This window comes from Neovison vison, chromosome 3, assembly GCF_020171115.1.
Source record: "Neovison vison isolate M4711 chromosome 3, ASM_NN_V1, whole genome shotgun sequence".
Taxonomy (NCBI): domain Eukaryota; kingdom Metazoa; phylum Chordata; class Mammalia; order Carnivora; family Mustelidae; genus Neogale; species Neogale vison.
In genome coordinates, this window is record NC_058093.1 from 56,405,988 (window position 1) to 56,413,480 (window position 7,493).

Here is a 7,493-nt window from a genome sequence, read left to right on the forward strand (position 1 = left end):
CTTGGGCCTCATTTTGGTCCAGATCAGGACCCCACGGATGATTACATCGGTAATCCTGTGGAAAACTGGAGAATTCAGAACACTTGGGTATTCCACTCCACCTCCCGGGTTAGGCCCTTTTCTCCTTGATGCTGACCCTGAGCTCTTCCACCCACATTGAGTTCGCTCGCAAGGACAGAGGGGAGACGGGAACACTCTGAGCTGTGCAGAGGCCAATGCTCTATGCAAACATGAGGCGGGATTCTTCTCAGTATGTTTGTCCTAAGATGCTCCAGCTTTCACTTGAGGTGAAATGTCGTTTCTGGCTCCTCACATAAATATGGAAGTTCATTTCGAATGTTTGGTGAGGGACAATGAAAGCTTTAGATTTGTTACAAACATATTGTCTTCTGTAAAGCTATCAAGGATGAAAGGTAGAATTACAGTTTCAGCAGAAGATTTGTTCAGGGCTTCCCACAAAGTTCATGCTCTTGAACCTGGGGGTGGGGGGTCATGATGCTGTAGGGCATTGTGATTAGGGTATAGATGTTGGTTTTATTTTTTTATTTTTTTAAAAAAGATTTTATTTATTTGACAGAGGGAGAGAGATCACAAGTAGGCAGAGCAGCGGGCAGAGAGGAGCGGAAGCAGGCTCCCTGCTGAGGCAGAGACCCCAATGTGGGGCTCGATCCCAGGACCCTGAGATCATGACCCAAGCTGAAGGCAGAGGCTTAACCCACGGGGCCACCCAGGCACCCTGGTTTTTGTTTTGTTTTGTTTTTTAAATAAAGATTTTATTCGTTTATTTGTCAGATAGAGAGCGCACTAGCAGGGGGAGTGGCAGGCAGAGGGGGAGGGAAAAGCAGGCTCCCCACTGAGCAAGGAGCCAGCCGTGGGGCTCAATCCCAGGACACTGGGATCCTGACCTGAGCCGAAGTCAGTCACTAAATGACTGAGCTCCCTAGGCATCCCTAGCCCATTGTTTTAGTTGAAGGGAGGAATAGGAGGGAAAGTGTTGCGGGCTAAACTAGCTCTAGCTCTCCTACCCTCCACTGCACGCACGCACACACACACACACACACACACAGAGACACTCTCTCCCTCTCTCTCTCTCTCTCTCTCTCTCTCTGTATACTCACATGTGAATATCCAGGGGTACCTTCAGGTGATAGTAGGGGCAACCACATCCTTTTTCTACAAAGCTTAGCTGTCACAGCATCACTGTCTGCACTTCTCATTAATAATGCTATCCAACAATCAGCACCTGTCTTGACCCAAAAAAGTGGTCAGTACTCTAGGCCATCATGTTATAGGTTGATAACCCTTGGAGTGTGACCTGGTGCCCCGCCTAGCTCTGATTCCTGGAACTCCAGAAGTGCTTGGCTAAAGTCCAGTGATCCTGCTGTTGCATCTTGCCTCCTACCCTGCATTGTTTGGCTCTTTTTCAGAAATAAGAAAATTGTTGGAGAGACAATATTGAAATTTCAGTCAGTGCCGGCATGAATCAATAAGACAGTGAGTCCTAACCACCCCACTTTGGCTTAGCTCAGTTCCCAGTCCTCTGGACCATTGTCAGAAATATTCCAGAAAGGTAAGTGTTGCAAGGCACATTGTTCTTGTAAATGCACGGCAGTTCAAGGTCAGACAAGACTCCCCAGGGGACAGGAGCAGAATATAAAGAGGATGGTAGATGCTAGCTGGAACACTGGACCGAGATTAAGAGACTAAGTTTCCACTTCTGAACTTTACTTGTTCTTTTTTTTTCCCCCAAAGATTTTATTTATTTATTTATTTATTTATTTGAAAGAGAGAGAGCAAGAGTCAGGGGAGCAGCAGAGAGGGTGGGAGAAACAAACTGCCTGCTGAGCAGGGAGCCCAATCTACAGGGCTCAACCCCAGGACCCTAGGATCATGACCCGAGCCAAAGGCAGATGCTTAACCAGCTGAGCCACCCAGGCGCCCCTGATCTTCACTAGTTCTTCAACCTTAAACAAGCTACTTAGCCTTTTTGATTCTTGTCAAATGGGCGTAATGACACCAGACCCTCCCACCCCCAGTTTAACCTTCCCAGTGGCACACTAGGAAGAAGACAAAAGGGACACTGAGATTTGTAATAAGCCATTTCAAGAGTAGTGAGAGCATGGTAGTACCAGGATGACAGTTCTAGAAGCTGCCAGAGCTATAGTAGCAGAAGAACGATTAGAGATGGTATAACATGAATCTAGAATAGGAATTAAGGGAAAAGCTGAAGATTGGGGCCAGATGGAAGTGGGGAGTAAATGGGAGAGGATGATAAGGGAAATGGGAAGCTGGGATGGTGGCACTGATAGATTTGCCTCTCCCGGGGGCGGCAGGAGGGCCAGCCACCCGCAGAAAAGAAGAAGAAGAGAAGGATGCCATTCTCTCCCTCTAAGTTGGAAGGTGTATTGCAAGGGAAGAGAGACAGCTCAAAGGGAAACCGCTGTGCAGTCAGGAGCCCAGCATGGATTTTGGTCCACAGTTACAGTCACTCAAACCACCACATCGTAGAAAGTAAGAAGTTTGATGAGAACTTCAGATATGAAAGGAATTGAAATTATCTCAGAGAATGTATAAGAGGAAGGGCACCTGGGTAGCTCAGTCATTAAGCGTCTGCCTTTGGCTCAGGTTATGATCTCAGGGTCTTGGGATCAAGGCCCACATAGGGCTCTCTGCTTGGTGGGGGCTTCACCCTCTCCCACTTCCCCCTGCTTGTGTTCCCTCTCTTGTTGTGTCTCTCTCTGTCAGATAAATAAATAAGATCTAAAAAAGAGAGAGAGAGAGGATGTATAAGAGGAAAAGGGCCAGGCCAATAAAAGCACTTTGTGGTGATATGGCTGCCTATGTAGAAAGCCAAAGGGGCTATTCCCTCCCCCTCCCTCTCCAGCCCTGCATGGATGTGCTGTGGCTCCACTCAGTTAGAAGCCCCTGGGCCTGTGAGCAGCAAAAGCCATGACAGTGACGGAGGCCTGCGTCAGAAAGTGCAAGGCTGGGGGTTGTCGGGCAGACACTTTTCTTCAGCTCTTTTCAATTCAGTTCAAGCCACTCTGTGTTACACACTGGGACACAAAGGTGAGTAAGAAGTTGCCCCTGACTTCCACGAAATTCTAGACCAAAGGAAAATAGGCATGCCAGCAAATCCACATGGAAAGAGAGCTTAGAAATGGCTTGGCAGTGGGGATGCCTGGGTGGCTCAGTGGGTTAAAGCCTCTGCCTTTGGCTCAGGTCATGATCTCAGGGTCCTGGGATCGAGCCCCACATCAGGCTCTCTGCTCACAGGGAGTCTGCTTCCCCCTCTCTCTCTGCCTGCCTCTCTGCCTCCTTGTGATCTCTTTCGATCAAATAAATAAATAAAATCTTAAAAAAAAAAAAGAAAAGAAATGGCTTGGCGGGGGGCATGCTGGGGAGGAGGTCACATAAAAAATGTGTTGGCTATGGAGATCACTAACCCACATACAGATCTTTAATAAACAGTCTTTAGTTAAGGACTTTATTATGGAGATTGTCAAACATGCAAAAGTTGAGGGAACATTATACTGAACGCTCATGTACTCGTCACAGAGCTTCAACAATGTGGCCAGTCTTGTTGAATCTAGAGCATCCAGCCCTCAACTTCTCCCTCTACCCCTCTCCTTCTGGATTCTTTTAGAGCAAATCCCAAACATAATTTCATGTAGAAATACTTCAGTATGTTACTTCCAAGAGATTAACACTCCTGTGCACACGCACACTCTCTGTGTAAACTAAATTTTACAAATATTGTGACACAAAAGGGAGTTTTATGTAAACAATCCAAGAATCTTTCACAATAAAAGCAAGACTGGCATTGTTATGCACAAAGCCTCAAGAGCCAGAAACAAGTACACACGCGTGTGCACACACACACACACACGTACACGCAGCTGGGCCAGTAGTGCCCATAGAAACAACTGCTGTGAAGTTGGAGAAGGTGGTGAGGGATGGAACTTCAGAAAGGGAGGTAGAAAATGCAGATCATTTTCAGGTTGAAGAAAAGAAACGGGTAAACAAAGTTGGTGGGAGCAAACAAGTAAACAAGAGGCACAGGCAGAAACCACCAGGGAAAATTAGTCCTCGATGAGGAAAAGAATATAGATGAGGAAAAATAGCTACTTCTGAAGTTACTCAGAGGAATAATGGGGTGACAGGCTTGCGTTAGATGGAACCCAAGTCTGAGGAGGATATGACTGGCTTTGGGTGCCTATTGTGTTTTCAAGTGTCTGGATGTCACTGGAGCGACCATCCCCTTCAGACAGATCAGATGAGTTCAAGCCCCCATCCTCCCCCACATGGATGCTCAAAGCCCTGCCACAATGTCTGTGAATCTCCAGGGGGTTATTATGGTCACGTCTGACTTCCAGTGAATTTGCTGTCCCTGAGTCCGGCCATCCTGATCTCATCTTGAGATTCAGCCCTTTTCCATAATTTTCCCAGAAGTCTACTGCAGAGGGTGATTAGCTTACCAAAAAGATTTAGCAGAGTTTATATCACAGGAACCAGAACCTGCAGTAGAATATTAGATTTCCCAGATTTTATGTGTATGACCTTCTATTACTTCCCACTCCCTCCAGCCCACGATTTTGTTCATTGCTCATTGTACCCCTGGCAAGCTTCTATTCCTCCCACCATCTTGCTGATGGCTTCCCCTCTCCCACCCTCCTTTCCTCACTCTCCAACTCTTCCCTTCCTCCTGATTTCTGTTCAGTTCCACATCAACAATTAGTACTTCTTATGTTGCCCTGATTCCTGGAAAACACATCCTGTGGGAGTCACCTTATCCCCAAATAATCACCCTGCTCCCACCAAGTCTGACATCAACTGTCAGGATGTCAACGTTTTCATCCAAATATGAAGGAATGGCTGAGTAATTGATTGATTAATTAATTCATTAGAAAGACTGAAGTGACTGAGAACTTGAGCCAAGAAAAATGAGCCAAAGGGAAAAGTGGAGACCTTCCAAAGGAAATGTTGAAGGACTGAAAGAAAAACATGAAATTAGGGTGAACAGAGCTTCAGCTAAAAATATAGAATCCATGTAGAATTTTGAACCTGCTTTTGCATACAGTATTTCATGAACTCTTCATAAGAATCACAAGATGTCATTATCCCATTTTTCAAATGACAAACATGAACCTCAGGGAAGTTAAGAGATTCCAAGGTTTTGTAGTTTAAGTGGAGGAATTTCTCTGGGAATCTCTTAATCCCAAACTACAGCTGTCTCTGTGACCCCATGAGAACACAGGCTGGAACTAACGCTTAGGAGTCTCCAAACAGAGAGGATCTGAATGTAATTCTACTTTAAAAATAGAGCTGCATTTGGAGAGAGAAATCTGTGTGAATAGACTGGTTTAGGACTAATCAAATCCCTCAATAGGGGAAGAGCCATTCAAGTTCAGATTTTCAGGTTTTTGTTTAAAAGACACAAGGTGGGGCGCCTGGGTGGCTCAGTGGGTTAAAGCCTCTGCGTTGGGCTCAGGTCATGATCTCAGGGTCCTGGGATCGAGTCCCACATCAGGCTCTCTGCTCCGCAGGGAGCGTGCTTCCTCCTCTCTCTCTGCCTGCCTCTCTGCCTACTTGCGATCTCTGTCTGTCAAATAAATAAACAAAATCTTTAAAAAAAAAAAAAAAGACACAAGGTGGAAGTTTGAAAGATCATAGAAGCAAACCAGACTGGGAGAAAATAAATAATTTATAGATATGAACCCCCAAAAGAAAAAAAGAAAACCAAAAAAAAAAGAGAGAGAGAGAAAGAGAAAGAGAAAGTTTCCACAGTCTTTAGTAAAGGACTGGACGCCTCCCTTGTGCACAGTGAAGGCACGAGGCTGGAGGAGATGTCCACGATGCATCTTGGGAAAGGAGCCAGGGCAGTGGATAAACGACAGTGAGACACATAACAGAGATGTGAATGTTTTCTTACAAGGGCTTTTCAAATCAAGCTAAATAATTGCAAGAGCAGTGGCCTGAGCCTGAGTTCTGGCCTCTCATCTTACTCCCTGAACAGCAGAGCTTCACCACCCATTCCCCCTTCTTCTTCAACTATCAGTCCCTGGGTTCCATGCAGTTGCTCGGCCACCAGGTCTGGCTGGCCAGCATCTATGCAGGTGCCCAAGGGCTCAAGCTCCCAGATCTCTCCATATCCCTCTCCACCAGCTTCTAGGGGCCTGGCCACCAGGATAGCTAGAGGTCTGGCAGGCATAGGGGGCATCCAGGTGAGAAGGAGATCATGCAAGACCTGAATGACTGCCTGGCCTCCTACTTGGAGATAGTGAGGAGCCTAGAGGCTGATAATTAGAGACCAGAGATTAAAATCTGGAAACATTTAGAGAAGGTCAGAGACTGGGGGCATCACTTCAAGACCATCAAGAGCTAAGGGCTCAGATCTTTGTGGCCAATGCCACAGACAGTGATGACTTCAGAGTTGACTATGAGATGGAGCTGACCATTCACCAGTCTGTGAATGACATCCATAGACTCTGCAAGGTTACTGATGACACCAATGTCACTCGGCTACAGCTGGAGACAGAGGTCGAGGCCCTCAAGGAGAAGGTGCTCTTCATGTAGAACCATGAGGAGGAAGAAAAGGGTCTACAAAACCAAACTGCCAACTCTGGGTTGATGGTGGAGTTGGATGCCCCAAGCCTCCGGACCTCAAGATCACAGCAGACATTGGGCCCAGTATGATGAGCTGCCTCAGAAGAAGCAAGAGGAGCTGGACAAGTACTGGTCCCGGCAGACTGAAGACAGCACCACAGTGGTCACCTCGATGACCGCTGAGATAGGAGCAGCTGAGATGACCCTCACGGAGCTGAAACATATGGCCCAGTCAGCCTGGACTTGATGAGAAAACTGAAAGCCAGCTTGGAGAACAGCCTGCGGGAGTTGGGGGTCCTCTACACGATGTAGATGGGGCAGCTCAATGGGTCCTGCTGCACATGGAGTCAGAGCTGTCCCAGACCTGGGAATAGGCACAGTGCCAGACCCAGGAGTACCAGGCCCTGCTGAAAATCAAGGTCAGGCTGGACACTGAGATCACCACCCACCATTGCTTGCTGGCAGACGGGGAGGTTTTGTGTCTTGGTGTTACTCTGGACAGCAACAACTTCTTGCAAACCATCCAGAAGGCCAGCACCTGCATGACTGAGGACAGCGATGTGGTATCTGAGACCAATGACACTAAAATTCTGAGACATTGAGGCAGCAGAAACAGGGTACCCTTTGGGGAGCAGGAAGTCAATAAAAAGTTCAGAGGTAGATAAATAGATAAATAGATAGATAGATAGATGATAGATAGATAGATGCAAAAGCATGTTTTGAACAACCTGTAAGCCCACTTCATGAACAGGCATACCACAGGCCTCAGGCCCACATTTGCTCTGGTAGTTTTCAACCCTGCAGCGCTCGATCATACCACTATTATAATTACCAAAGACCTGTGAGAAAAGAAAAGAGGAAGATGGCACATAAATCTTCCTCATGAA

General features: G+C 46.8%; 1 pseudogene; it reads left to right on the top strand.

The window, feature by feature from the left end:
- The first annotated feature begins 2,949 nt into the window (after positions 1–2,949).
- Positions 2,950–7,208, top strand: LOC122903500 (annotated as a pseudogene).
- The last annotated feature ends 285 nt before the right edge of the window (positions 7,209–7,493 follow it).